Source organism: Antechinus flavipes, chromosome 3, assembly GCF_016432865.1.
Source record: "Antechinus flavipes isolate AdamAnt ecotype Samford, QLD, Australia chromosome 3, AdamAnt_v2, whole genome shotgun sequence".
NCBI classification, from domain to species: Eukaryota; Metazoa; Chordata; class Mammalia; order Dasyuromorphia; family Dasyuridae; genus Antechinus; species Antechinus flavipes.
In genome coordinates this window covers 161,639,805-161,653,326 of record NC_067400.1, presented here as the reverse complement: position 1 = coordinate 161,653,326, position 13,522 = coordinate 161,639,805, and positions in this window count along the sequence as shown.

The window sequence follows — 13,522 nt, the reverse complement described above, 5'->3', positions numbered from 1 at the left end:
TCTTTTTTCTTTCGACTACCTCAACTAATCAAAAAAATATATATATATAGATATACCTTAAAACTAAACCTTTCATCTGCCCCCACCCAAACTCAAATGAATTTGCCTCAGGTGTTGCAATTTCAAATTCCAGCTCTTTCTCTGCCTAACCAATGACTAGCAATAAGTCAACCTAAGTTCTTGACAATTGATGGCTCAGACCCTTTTTCTTTCTCTCTCCTAGCCAAAGAATAAGAGTCCAAATAATCTTGGCAGTTTTTTTTTTGTTTTTAAGGATTCCAACCTATTATTATGTTCCAGTTTAATACTGATCAATTCTCAAATATCCATTCACCTCAGAGAACAATTTAGCTTATTTCATACAATCTGCCGATTACACGCTATGTTTTTCTTTGTTAAGGCTAAGTCTGTTGTTCTGCCAACCTGAGTATCATCTGTCTATAAATGAGGGTAATTAGTGATGGATATCAAATATAATCAGAATGCAACTGAGAGGAATGATGTATGATAAAGAGATAATACAAGATAAAGCTTTTTTTTTTTCTCTTTGAAGGAGATTTAATGCTTCTGAAGCTATCAGTACAGTCATAGAGCCATTCCTGCTTTTCTGGCTCCTTCACAGAACAGATTTATGATAGGACCAAAGTAGTATAAACAGTAACATGCCTCAACTTTGACCTAAAAGGTCTGGTGTTCCTTCTAGGCTTCACTAAGTACTTAGTCAATCAGTGCTAATTGTGGTAGGAATTTTTGATCAACATTATTCAAGGACATATTGCTCCATTTGGTGCTTTGTAGGGCTCTCCAGCTACACTCTTTGTGACCATTTTCAATTATGTGAATGCACATGCCCACAACCTTGTGTTTGTTTTGCCAGTTGTCATCTTGTACAAATATTTTTCTAAGTTTTTGCCCAGAGCCATCAAATTTCGAAGTCATTAAACATCCTCCTCCTCTCTTTCAGAAATCCTGAATTGTATATTTCAGGCAAAAACTCAGGCAATATTATATCCCTCATATTATTATGGCAACTACAGGGAAATGTTGGAGTGGCTAAGAAACATCTACTTACTGTAAAAATGGAAATAGTTTTAAAAATGAAAGAATTTCATGCTGTAGTGCCAAAGACTATTTTTTTTTTAATTTTAGAGGTTTATTTTCTTTCAAGTGCATGTGCCTTAGCCAGCAATTTTCTAGAAAAGGAAAAACAGAATTATGGGAAACTGTCAAAAGACATAGTTGTTCCTTTAGGTTTCATTTAGCTCTAGAGTTAGAATCTCGCCAAACCCTAAACTTTGCAGGTCTGTAAATAAGAAATGTTAATCCTGCTAAAGCTGACTGAGAATAGAATGAACACTTCCTCTTTTAGGGAATTTTTCTATTTTGAAAATCTTGGGCTGGAGAAAGGTTGTTTTCCTCAACCCAGATGGGGATGCCTTATCTCTTTATTAACCCAGTGGCTGCATCTGCGTCTAGCTGATAATTCATCAGCTTGCTATACAATCTCATGAAATGTCATGCCCATCTGGTGCATATGGGAGAAACTCCCAGAAAGTGGTTACAAAAGCATCTTGAGCTCATGTCAAAAGGCATCCTGGGATAGATTTGATATTGGTAGCTCACTCTATGATGATTTAAAGAAAAGATGCTTTTTTGTTTTGCTTAAAAGGATTTTTTAAAATAAGATTTTACTAACTTATAAGCTTTTTAGGTTTATGTACAATGTACAATGTCCTATTGTGATTATTTTGTTTTTCCAACAACAACAACAAAAATCAGTTATTTTGCATTATTGTTCACCGTACTAGAGATCAGAGAGTCAATATAGCATCTAAATGAATAGATAAGTGTGTTAACAGCCTGATGTGATGGAAAGAGCATGCGTTTGAAGTAAAAAAACTTGGATTCAAATCCTTGCTCAATTACTATGTCCTTGATTTGGACAAGTCCTTTCCCTTCCCTGCTTCTTGTCATTGATTTTAAATCCATGAGACTATAAATCTATATCCATCCATATATGTGTATATACATACATATTCACATATGCTTATTTTTATTTATTTTGAAACTGGTTCTCCTTTATCTTGCCCAGGATAGAAATGTAACAGCTGCTCTTGCAGACAATTCCAGTACTGATTGTTACAGCAGCTTTAATCTGTTCCATTTTTTTTTTCTAACCTGGGTCAGTTTATATTTTAGGCAGCCTAGTAGTCTGTACTCAAGCATTAGCCACTTTTATGTCACACTTTGTAGCACAGCTCTACCATTGATCTATCACCCTCAGTGTTCCCAACAACAGGCTCTACAGGTTTGTATCACTACACACCGCTCATATTTTAAATAGAAGTAATGTACAGAAATCCGAAATATGATAAGCTTTATTAACAATCAAAGAGATGCAATTTAAAACAGCTTTGAAGTACCACTTTATACCCATCAAATTGTCAGCAAAATGAAAAGCAGTGAAACTCAAGGCTGGTTCAGTTGTGGAGAAACAGGAATTTCTTTGATTGCTGGTACATTAAAACTTGTAGATTTTTTTTATGAGAACAATATCATTATATCTAAATTCTATAGAAATAATCATACCTTTTGACCCCAAAATCCTTTGTTAGATAAATATCTTGAAATTGTTATCAAATACAAAAATTTCTAAAATTTTTATAGTAGAATAAAATATAATGTAAAACCTTGAGGCCATATAAAGCAATGAAAAAAAAATTCTGGGAGATAGAGAATCAGGGTTGAAATCTGACCTCTGATCTTTATCAGCTATTGGCAAGTCTCATGGTCTTCTTGAACTCATTTGTAAAATAAAGATGTTAGACCAGATGACTTATAAGATCCCTTCCAGTTCTAAATTTGTGGTTAAAAAACTTGTGGAATATAAATGTGCTAGAATAGCATATTGTAATTTGGACCACTGAACGTGAAAAATATAAAGAAATTTAGAAAACCCTTAAGAAATTATGAAAAAAACCAAAGCAGAGGTAGCAAAGCAATTAATATATACTCTAGCAAGGTCAATTTAAGAGGAAAAATGAAGGAAAATGGATCAAGATTTGATAACACTTAGAGAAAGTTTATTGTGTTCATGGTAATCCTATTTTTTAAAAGAAAGGAAAGAAAGCTTTAATATTATTTTCTGTTGAAATAGTTCAAATAAATCTTCTCCAAGTTTTTAAAATTCCTACTGTTCATTATTTCCCAAGGTATAAAACTATACTATTGCTTTCACATTGTAATTTGTACTACTTTTCTTTTTTCTATCTCAAAATAAAAAAGAGTTTCTAGGAATGGTTTGGTAAAATGAGTATCTTCCTGCTATCTTTAATCTCTTTGGTATATATTTTGGGGAATGGTATCACTGAGTTAAAGGATATGGAAATTTAAAAAAAAACTTTTTTGGAACCATTTTAAATAATTTTCCAGAATGCTTAGACAATCTCACAGCTAAAGCATAAGTGTGTAAATGTGCCAGTCTGTTTGAACAGTTGAGAGTGTTTTGCATCATTTCTGCCAATTTTCTGGGTGAGTGGTAAAAACTTCAGTTATTTTAATATGCATTTATCATATGCTTTAGCCACTTAACTATTGGGGGATGACTTAAAGTTAAATATTTATATTAATTCTTTATTACATATAATATACATCATATAAGAAGTAATTACATATAAATATATGTATTTTATGCTAAATTTTTATTCACATTAAATATATTGATTCTTATATCTGATATTGATTTGCATTTGCTATAATATTAATGATTAGAATATTTTTATAGATGATAATTTGCATTTTTTCTTCTGAAAACTATTCAGATCTTTTGACTATGCAACTATTCATGGATGACTCTTGTTTTTATGCATTTGTCTTAATTTTCTACATGTTTTAAATATTAGACTTGAATGGGAATATTTGATTCATTGTTTTTGCTTCACTTGGCAGCTTCTTTATTTTGGTTTTATTCTTGCAAAAGCTTTTTTAAAAAAATCACACAATTGAGATTATCTATTTTATCAGGTTTAATCAACTTGATTACTTTGTTAATTATGAATTTGGTTTGCAAATATTTCTAAAAATTGTCTGTTTAGATTTTCTATTTTTTTTAATCATATAGCTTTTGATAATTAGATTGCATATCCACAAAGCCAATGGTATAAGAGTTTGCATGCTAAAATTCAAGATTTTGGAACTAACAACTTCACAAAAGAAAACTCATCAATATTGAGAGAGTGTCCCTTTTATTTTGATTATTTAAAAGAAGGCCATGTGGTTTGTGATTTATCTAGAAATAGTGAAAGATGCTAAAGATCTTCAACTGGAGAGTACATTACTCCATGTTGAGTTGTATAAAATAATCTTGATCAGATATGGTTTGAATTAGATGGCCTCTAACAATTTTTTCAAACTCTGAGATTCTATTATAGCACAATATAATGTAAAGAACACTAAATCTGGAGTCTAGACACCTGATTTTGAGTATTACTTCTAATACTTATTAGATATTATGACCCAAAGAACAATTTCTTAATTTCCCCCATTTGTAAAATGTGCTTAATAATGCTTGTACTACCTACAGGAATTGTTGTGAATAAAACTAACAAGTTATATAACTAAACACTAAAATGTTCCATAAATTTGTCATTATTACTCTAAATGCATATTTCAATGTTAACTCATTCAATGTTTCATAGTACATATATAGCAGAGTGGAAGTTTCCAGCAATTATTTGTCAATTAGTTGATTTCATTCCATAGAAATTTCTATCCAATTTTATGAGAATAAGCATTTGTGTTAACTTTATGACAAAAAGATATCTGAATTGCCTTACTATTTCCTTACAATGTTTTATACCTCTATAAATGTTTATATATTCATAAAATCCAGGAAGTTAGCCAAAAGTTGAAGATTTGTTAATATGGTTTATAACCTTAGTCATAGGCATTTTTGAAAGACACATTCAATAGTTTAGTGGTGCCTTTTAAAAAATCATATTTTTTAAGATTGATGAATATCCAATGTAATTTTGTTTTACAAGTACATAGCTAGTTTAAACAAATATACTTTTATTATTTTTAATTACCAAAATATGTAAAGAAAGATTTCTTTCTGTTGTGAATAAAGATGCAATTCCAGATTCTTATTATCTCAATCCCAGATGATTATATAGCTAAAGTCTGATCAGTGAGAATACTTGAAATGTTCACATGTATTTGAATTAGCACTATTTGAAATTGTAATTATGTAAAATATAATTGTTTGTTCCAGCCCAATGGAAATAGACATTGTAGATTTGAACAATGTAACAATTTAAAAGGATTGATTATTCGTACAAATTGGAACAAAACTGTAATTGATGGTTTCCATATGTCCAGTGTTTCTTTTAGTCCTTCCTAGCTGTAGATGTCAGACAAAACTTCCTAAGACACCATTTTCATTGTTTAATCATCTTACTCAAGCATCTATAATAATTCCCTGTTGCCTATCTACAAAGCAAACTTCTTTGTATGACATTTTTCCTTGTTTAATCCTTTTACAATTTTCTCATTAAGGGTAATTATTCGCTAGTATTATAAAGTCCCTTTCTTAATTTTTAATTTTAATTTAATTTTTAAATATTTAAATAAATTAAATTAAATTAAACAAATAAATAAATGAATGAATGAATGAATAAATAAATAAATGATTAGAAATTTGTGACAATATCAGGAGAATTTGGCTCTTTGCTAAGATATAGTTATGAACTGGAGTCTCATTATCTTATCTATTACTTATATGTTATATGATCTTGTTCTCTCTAAATCTTTTTTTTTCTTTTTAGATTTCACTTCCTTAAAATATTGAAGCTGATCATTAATAATCAATATACAAAATATAAGAGATCATCTGAAAGATGATCAATCATCTTTGACTGACTCCAAAATACTTATAAATCTTAGCATTAATTTGTAATTCATCAGGTTATTACTATTTCCCTATGTGCTTCATAGAATACTTGTAAGTATCTAATAAGAAAATATAAGGGAAAGTACTTTATAGGTTACAAAGACATTGTTAATTGTAAAGGTGTAAGATTTGTGGAATTTTTTTGTGTGAATTCATGAAATTATAGACCATTTCTTGCTGACAAACAATAATACAATAGATAATAGAACAATAGAAAAGCGTTTTAAAAAGAAAATTATAATTAACAATGAAAATTAAAATATATGCTGAATGAATGTTTGATGATCATTTTTACTTGCCTGTCTTTTTGGCCATCTGCTTCTGATGTATGTACTCCTATGATTTTTTTCATTAGCTTAAAGGATGGTAAAGTATCTTGTAGTACCCTGTAGAGCCTTCTAATTGATAAGATCTGGGTTTGAGTCCCTTCTCTGATATATACTAGCTACATGACCATGGTTCTCATACCATAGGCAAATTCTCTAAGAGTATAACTTTGTGGGCAGTTGCTTATTCTTGTGGAGAAAGTTTTCACACCAGGGATTTCTATAGTAATGAAATCACAAGTCTAGATAAAAAGAAAAGAACCATATTGTAGTTATTAGCTAACCCTTAACTGAGAAAGTGGATATGTAAATATTTCATATCCTGTCATTTGCCTTATAAATTGGCTTGGCTCTTTGAATTCTTTTTGTCATAGAGATGTTACATGAAATGAGGTTATATAGAATTATTGGATGAATATTGGTTTTAAAAGTGAAGGGTTTTGGGCAGCTAGGTGGCACAGTAAATAGAGCACCAGTCTGCAGTCCTGAGTTCAAATCTGGTCTCAGACAGTTAACACTGCCTAGATATGTGATCCTGGGCAAGTTACTTCACTGCAATTGTCTCAGCAAAAAATAAAATAAAAAAAGTGAAGGGTCTTTACAGCAATGAATAACATGGAAGCACATTCATTGTAGATCTTCATGACTAGAAAGGGGTGATCTTATTATTCCCAAAAGATAAATGGTTCAAATAAATGAACATATAATTTTTAAGAGAAGAAATCCTAGCTTTTAACAGCCATATGACTTAAAAATAACTATTCCTGCAATACATTAATTGTTAGTGAAATAAAACAACTCTGAGGTCCTATGTCACAATCATCAGATTGGCAAAGTTGACAAAAGATGATGACTAATTCTGCAGAGATTGTATAAAATAGGTATATTAATGTACTAGTGGTAGAATTGTGAATTGATCCTGTCATTTTGCAAAGCAATTTGCCCAACAAACTACTAAACTATATATACTCTTTGATTTATGGACATCATTCCTTGATTTATATCCCAAATGTATCTGTTTGTCCATATATATACACATATGTTTTTATATGTGTATATATATAAATATATATGAATTAAATGTGTGTATATATTCCAAATATGAGGGTATATCTGTGCATATATGCATATATAAAAGGTGTGATACATACAAATAGATATATACACATATATTATATATATATGCATATTCCCACATATATAAGAGCTCTTTATGTGGTAGCAAGAAACTGGAAACTAAAAGAAGTCCTATCAACTGGAGAATCTCTGAACATTGTATGACAACAAAACATGTGAATTAATGTATGCTATTGTACAGTAAAAAAAAAAAAAAGAATAAGTGGACAGTAGCAGAAAACATCTGAATTTAAAGGTGTTAAATCCTTCCTGCATCACTTACTATAGGCCAGATGCTGGGCAAATCTCTCAAATCTTTTGAACCTCATTGCCCTCTGCAAAATGAGGGAAATAATGGCTACTGAGGTCCCTTCTACTTCTAAGTAGATCCTACAACTTTAAACTGTGTTGTTGGCACAACTCAAAGTCCAGATTATCTGATAATATATACATTCACTGGCTAGAGTTTTCTTTGTCTTATCTGTACTATTCTTTTGATTGACCAGAGGAGTCTCTGACCAATAATGTCCTTTAGCCAAAGGTCAGAAGATATTTGTTCCTAGAAATAGAGGGGGCATAGGCTCACCTCTACTTATCCTACAAGAGAAAGTATACCAGAGGTTCATCTTCATGCATGCCCTAGGATCCAACTAGTGATTGCTTATAAATATTCTTATTTTTTATATTAAAAAAGTTTTAAAAAATTAGCCTCATAGTAGATAGAATACTTTATGTTCTTTATTTTAGTGTGAAGTTAATTCAGTGAACATAAAGGACTCTGATCAGCCGAAAATTCTACTTGAATGAACAAATTTGCTTTCCATGAATATCATATGAGGTTGCCACAAATTTTATACACTAAAATATTTCAAAAAACATAAATGCACTAAAGGTTATGCAATGCAAATTGAGGATGGGATTTCAAACTTTATATTCTCCATAGTTCAAGAAGAAATATGTCTAAATAGGGAAATAATTATATTTTCATCACAAAATTACCATGACACTAATGAATTAAAATTAGAGATTTAATAAATATCTAGACCATTTAAAATTTACATTACAATACAATAAAGAGTTTATAAATCTATAATGATTCAACCAAAATGATATGCAGACTACATATTTGGTATGTTTTCCATTAGTACTTGGATGCTGCCTTATGTAAGACATACTTAAAAATGAATATTCATGATATATTCTTTATGTACTAATAGTTAAGAATGCAAATTTTTAGAACATAAAGCTAATAGCTGTACTGAACATTATTCCTTCCCAATAGTGCTATATAAGTGAGACTGCTTAGTCATATGTGATACATTATTTCATTGGGGAGGGAGGAAGGGGGAGGTGTAGTTAGGTGCAGGAATGTTAACAGAAATAACCAGTAGCTAGTAAATCCAGAAATATAGTAATTACTTGTGTGTGTGTGTGTGTGTGTGTGTGTGTGTGTGTGTGATAGAATGGGATGAATATTCATGATCAAGCTGTTTGGACCCCACTTACTCATTGATGCATTATAGGATCAAGTCCAATCAAGAGTAGGAGCCAAGTGGCTATTAAGAGAAAGGGATATGACTTTATCATATTTTTTTGTGACTTTTTCATTTTATCAATAAAAAGTTGGAGAGCAGGGGGTTTTACTTCCTCAATCCCAATTAATGTAATCACAAAAATTCCAGATAGTTAAATTTAATCACTAAATCCAGTTTATAAGCAATGCATAGTTAAGTCTTTAATCAATTTGAGGGTTGTGAATTGCTTTGATTAGTGTTTGAGGGCAGATGACACTGAATAGGAAAGGCCTTGTGATTGGGTGAAAGAATCTAAATCCATCTTTGGCCTTTGTATAAGACCAATTCAATTCAGAATTGGAATTCCAGAGACAGTCCAATGCAGTGAGTGGTTTTAAAATCTATCAATGAAGAATTCCTGAGAGGGTATTACCTTTTTTTTTTTTTTTTTTTTTTTGGATGGGGGAGGAAGGGATCAAATTTGTTTCCTCATTTCTGTTCAAACAAAATCAGTGCAAACAAAATTAGAAGGGAAGCAAAAAGCTGTGAAGCGATATTTATGGTCAATATTTCTGATAAAAGGCCTCATTTCTAAAATACATAGAAAACTTAGTCAAATTTATAAGAATACAAATCATTCTCCAATTGATAAATGGTCAGAGGATGTGAATAGGCAGTTTTCAGATTTTCAGAAGATATAAAGTTATCTATAGTCATATGAAAAATGCTCTAACTCACTATTGCTTAAAGAAATGCAAATTTGAAATTCCAAAGTACTATCTCATACTTATTAAATTGGCTAATATGACAGAAAAAGAAAATGATAAATGAGGGAAGGGTTATGGGAAAACTGGGATTGCATTGTTGGTGGAGTTGTGAAGTGATCCAAACATTTTGGAGAGCAATTTGGAAGTATGTCCAAAGTAATATAATACTGTACACACCCTTTGATCCAGCATTGCCATTACTAAGTCTGTATCACAAAGAGTTCATAAAAAAAAGAAAAGAAAACGATTGTAATATGCAAAAATATTTATAGCAGTTATGGTGGCAATGAATAGAAAACTGAGGAAATGCCCATCAACTGGGGAATGGCTGAACAAATTGTACTATATAAATGCCACGAAGTAATATTGCTCTATAAAAAATGATGAACAGCCTGATTTCAGATAAACCTGGAAAAACTAACATGACCTGAAGCTGAGTGAAGTGAGCAGTACCAGTAAGAGCAACATTTTGATATAATCAATTGTGATTCTTCTCAGCAATACTATGATCTAAGACAGTACCAAAAAACTTGTCATGGAAAATGCCACCTACATCCAGAAAAAAGAATTATGGACTTTGAATGCACATTGAAGCATACTATTTTCAATTAAAAAAATTTTTTTTTCCTTCTCTGGGTTTTTCCCTTTTATTGTGATTCTTCTTTCACAGCATGACTAATATGGGAATATGCTTAACATGATTGTACAGATATAATCTATATAGGATTACTTTCTGCTTTGGGAAGAAGGGAGAGAAGAGAGACAGAGAAAAATTGGAACTCAAAATTTTACAAAAACAAATGTTGAAAATTATATATAATTGGAAAAAAATACTTTTAAGTGCGAAAAATATTGTGGTGACTTGAAATAAGTCTTTTCTCTCACTCCTCTCTCCATAAGAGATCAAAAATCTGGAGTTTCCAACTGACATTTGTAGTAGTGCACAGCAGAACAGCAACAGCTAAAAGAGGCAGCTCCTTCATCAGAACTGAGAGAAACATTGGGGATAAATGAGAACACTCAGGAAAAGCAGCTCCCAGACTTTACAAGGGCATGGACCCTTAGGGCCTGAAGAGAAATATTTATAAGGGAAACTTTTATGTATGAAAACCTACATAAAGGGAAAAAAGAACTCCAGGTGATAGAACCACTTATGTGAGCTCTAGATTTCAGCCTACCTCATCTCTAAGTGCCCAGATACCTTATTTGAGCAAAGATAAAGTATATTCCCAGCTTTGTAATGACTGCCTTTGCTGTAACTCTAGTTAGTAAGCAATGAGGGGACAGATAGGTGATGCCGTGGATAGAGCTTTAGGCCTAGAGTCAGAAAAACTCATCTTCCTGTGTTCAAATCAGACATAACTAAATAATAAAAGTAATAATTGGAGAACTTGACAGCGGAACTACAGGGGAAAAAATTAGGAAACCTCCCTGCTCCTTAAGGATACCTTAGGTGCTTTGGAGACCACTAATTTTCTGTGAAGTAGAGAATTAGCCCTGAAGGAAGTTCTGTTTATATATGATTTGTAGTTAAGGAAATTCCCTTAAACATGAACTGTCTCTCTCTTGAACACAGAAATGAATTCTTCCCAAAAAAATTATCAACACAATTTAAATTTTATTTATGTCACAATCATATAAGGCATGTCTAGGACTTAACTGGTAAGTTGTAGCACACTGTAAAGACCACATTTCAATGTATCTTTTAGTTACTGATATGAATTTTTCAAAGATTAGGCAGATAATAAAGACAGCATCCTAGAATACTAAAATAGTTTGAAAAAAAAAGTATGGTGTGGGTAGAGCAGACAAAGTTGGTCTAGATAAAATTGTAAAGTTTATGAAATATGCCTATGACACTATCCAATCCTCTTTTTAGCATCTACTCTACTCATATGTCAGGAAATGTCTCCCATTTACTGAAAGCAAATTCCCCAAACATGATAGGGAAGAAAGTGTCACTTCTTCCCTTCCCTGTTTCACCAATAAATTGGGGAAAAAGAGCTGGGATAATGGCTACTTCTTTGAAGGTGTACCATTTATGGATTAGGACTCTACTGTTGAGTCTATTTCAAGGTTTGGAAAAACTGGTTTATGGATTAGGAAATTTAATAAGCTAACTAACATTCATTATTGTGAAATCTCCCTTTGAAAGAGAAGCATCACAATATCATGGAGAAAAGCATGGCTAAGGTATCAGATTCATTGTTGAACCATTTTTTAGTCATGTCTGACCTTATTAGAGGTTTTCTTGGCAAAGATACTGGAATGATTTGCCACTTCTTTCTCCAGCTCATTTTACAGATGAGGAAACTGAGATAAACAGAATTAAATGATTTTCCCAATGTCACACAGTAAGTATCTGAGCTAGACTTGAACCTAGCCATATAATGGTTCTATAAAAGACAAGAAAGAATAGTAGACAGAGGGGATTCTGGAACCAAGAAGTACTCAGATACTCAGATAAGTTAGTAATTTAATAGTTACAATAGTAACTTGTTGGACTTTCCTTTCATCATTTGGAAAAATGAAAGACTGGTTTCTATGAAATTTGAAATTCCTTTTTGCTCCAAATCCTATGATATATCATGGTGGAAAAGATACAAACTTGTAGCTAGAAAATTTGCATGTCGGTTTTGCTACTCACCATCTTGGTAAATCATTTAAATTCGGTTAGCCTCAATTTCTCTGCAAAATGGGGATAATTATTATTATCCAATGAGAAAGTAATATGTAAACAAAATTTATCTTTGTGATTATATCACTATGATAATTATCATCAGATAATCTCATTTTCCTGCTACAGTCACAGTTCACATCTTTTGAATTCACAAAATGCTAGAATTATTTTTAAGCTATTCAGAGGAGCCAAAAATATAATACAAAACATGCATCTTCTAACTGAAGGTGTCCAGAATGCCCATTTAAAGAAAACACATAAGTCAGAAAGTTTTGGAATCTTGAATCCTTGCTAATGATCTGCCAAAGGCCATTTGAAACTTATTTTCAATGTGAATGCATGATGTATGTGTTTTGAAATTGGAGGCTATATTTTTTCTACTAAGAAAATGTGTATTTAGATGTTTTTGACTCATTTTGTTTTGTTTTTAGAATATGAGACCTATGTGAAGTGGAACAAATTATTAAGTTTTGGGGCATATGAATGCTCTCCCTCCTATGGGAGATGGGTTAGACCCAGTGGTATTAACTTTAAATCTGAGGATACTAAGCAAACATTTTTAAAGACTTCAGATTATTCCTCTCCAAATTGCAATTATATACTCTTGGAGGGGGAGAGTTATTTTAAAATGTTTGTTTAGGGCCCCCCTCATTTAAAGTTTGGCAGGTGTTTGCTAGGTGTCTCAATGGATAGAGCCCTGGACCTGGAGTAAGAAAGAACTGAATTCAAATTTGATCTCAGACACTTACTAGTTATGTAACTCTAGGTTGCCCTGGAGAAGCAAATGGCAAACCACATCAATATCTTTGCCAAGAAAACCCCATGGACAGTATTGATGGGCTATCATCCCATAAGACCATGAAGAATCAGATATGACTAAACAACAATTTAAAGTTAGTCCCAAAGTCTAAATTCATTGTTAACAGTAGAAGGAAGAGTTTTCCTGTTTTCTAGAGCTTTGGACATTTTTCAGTCTGCTCCAGTGATATTTACATTTTAGGGATTAAGCAAATATCTTAGGAAAGGATGAAATCAAGGGTAATGAGATAGGAAGCTGCATGAGGTGTTAGAGAAGGATTGAAAGTGTTTGTGGAAACTCTCGGGGTTGTTGGTATATGATTGAGTCTGGAGTCCAAGTCCAAGATCAAAGATCAGTATCTTTTTGTTAG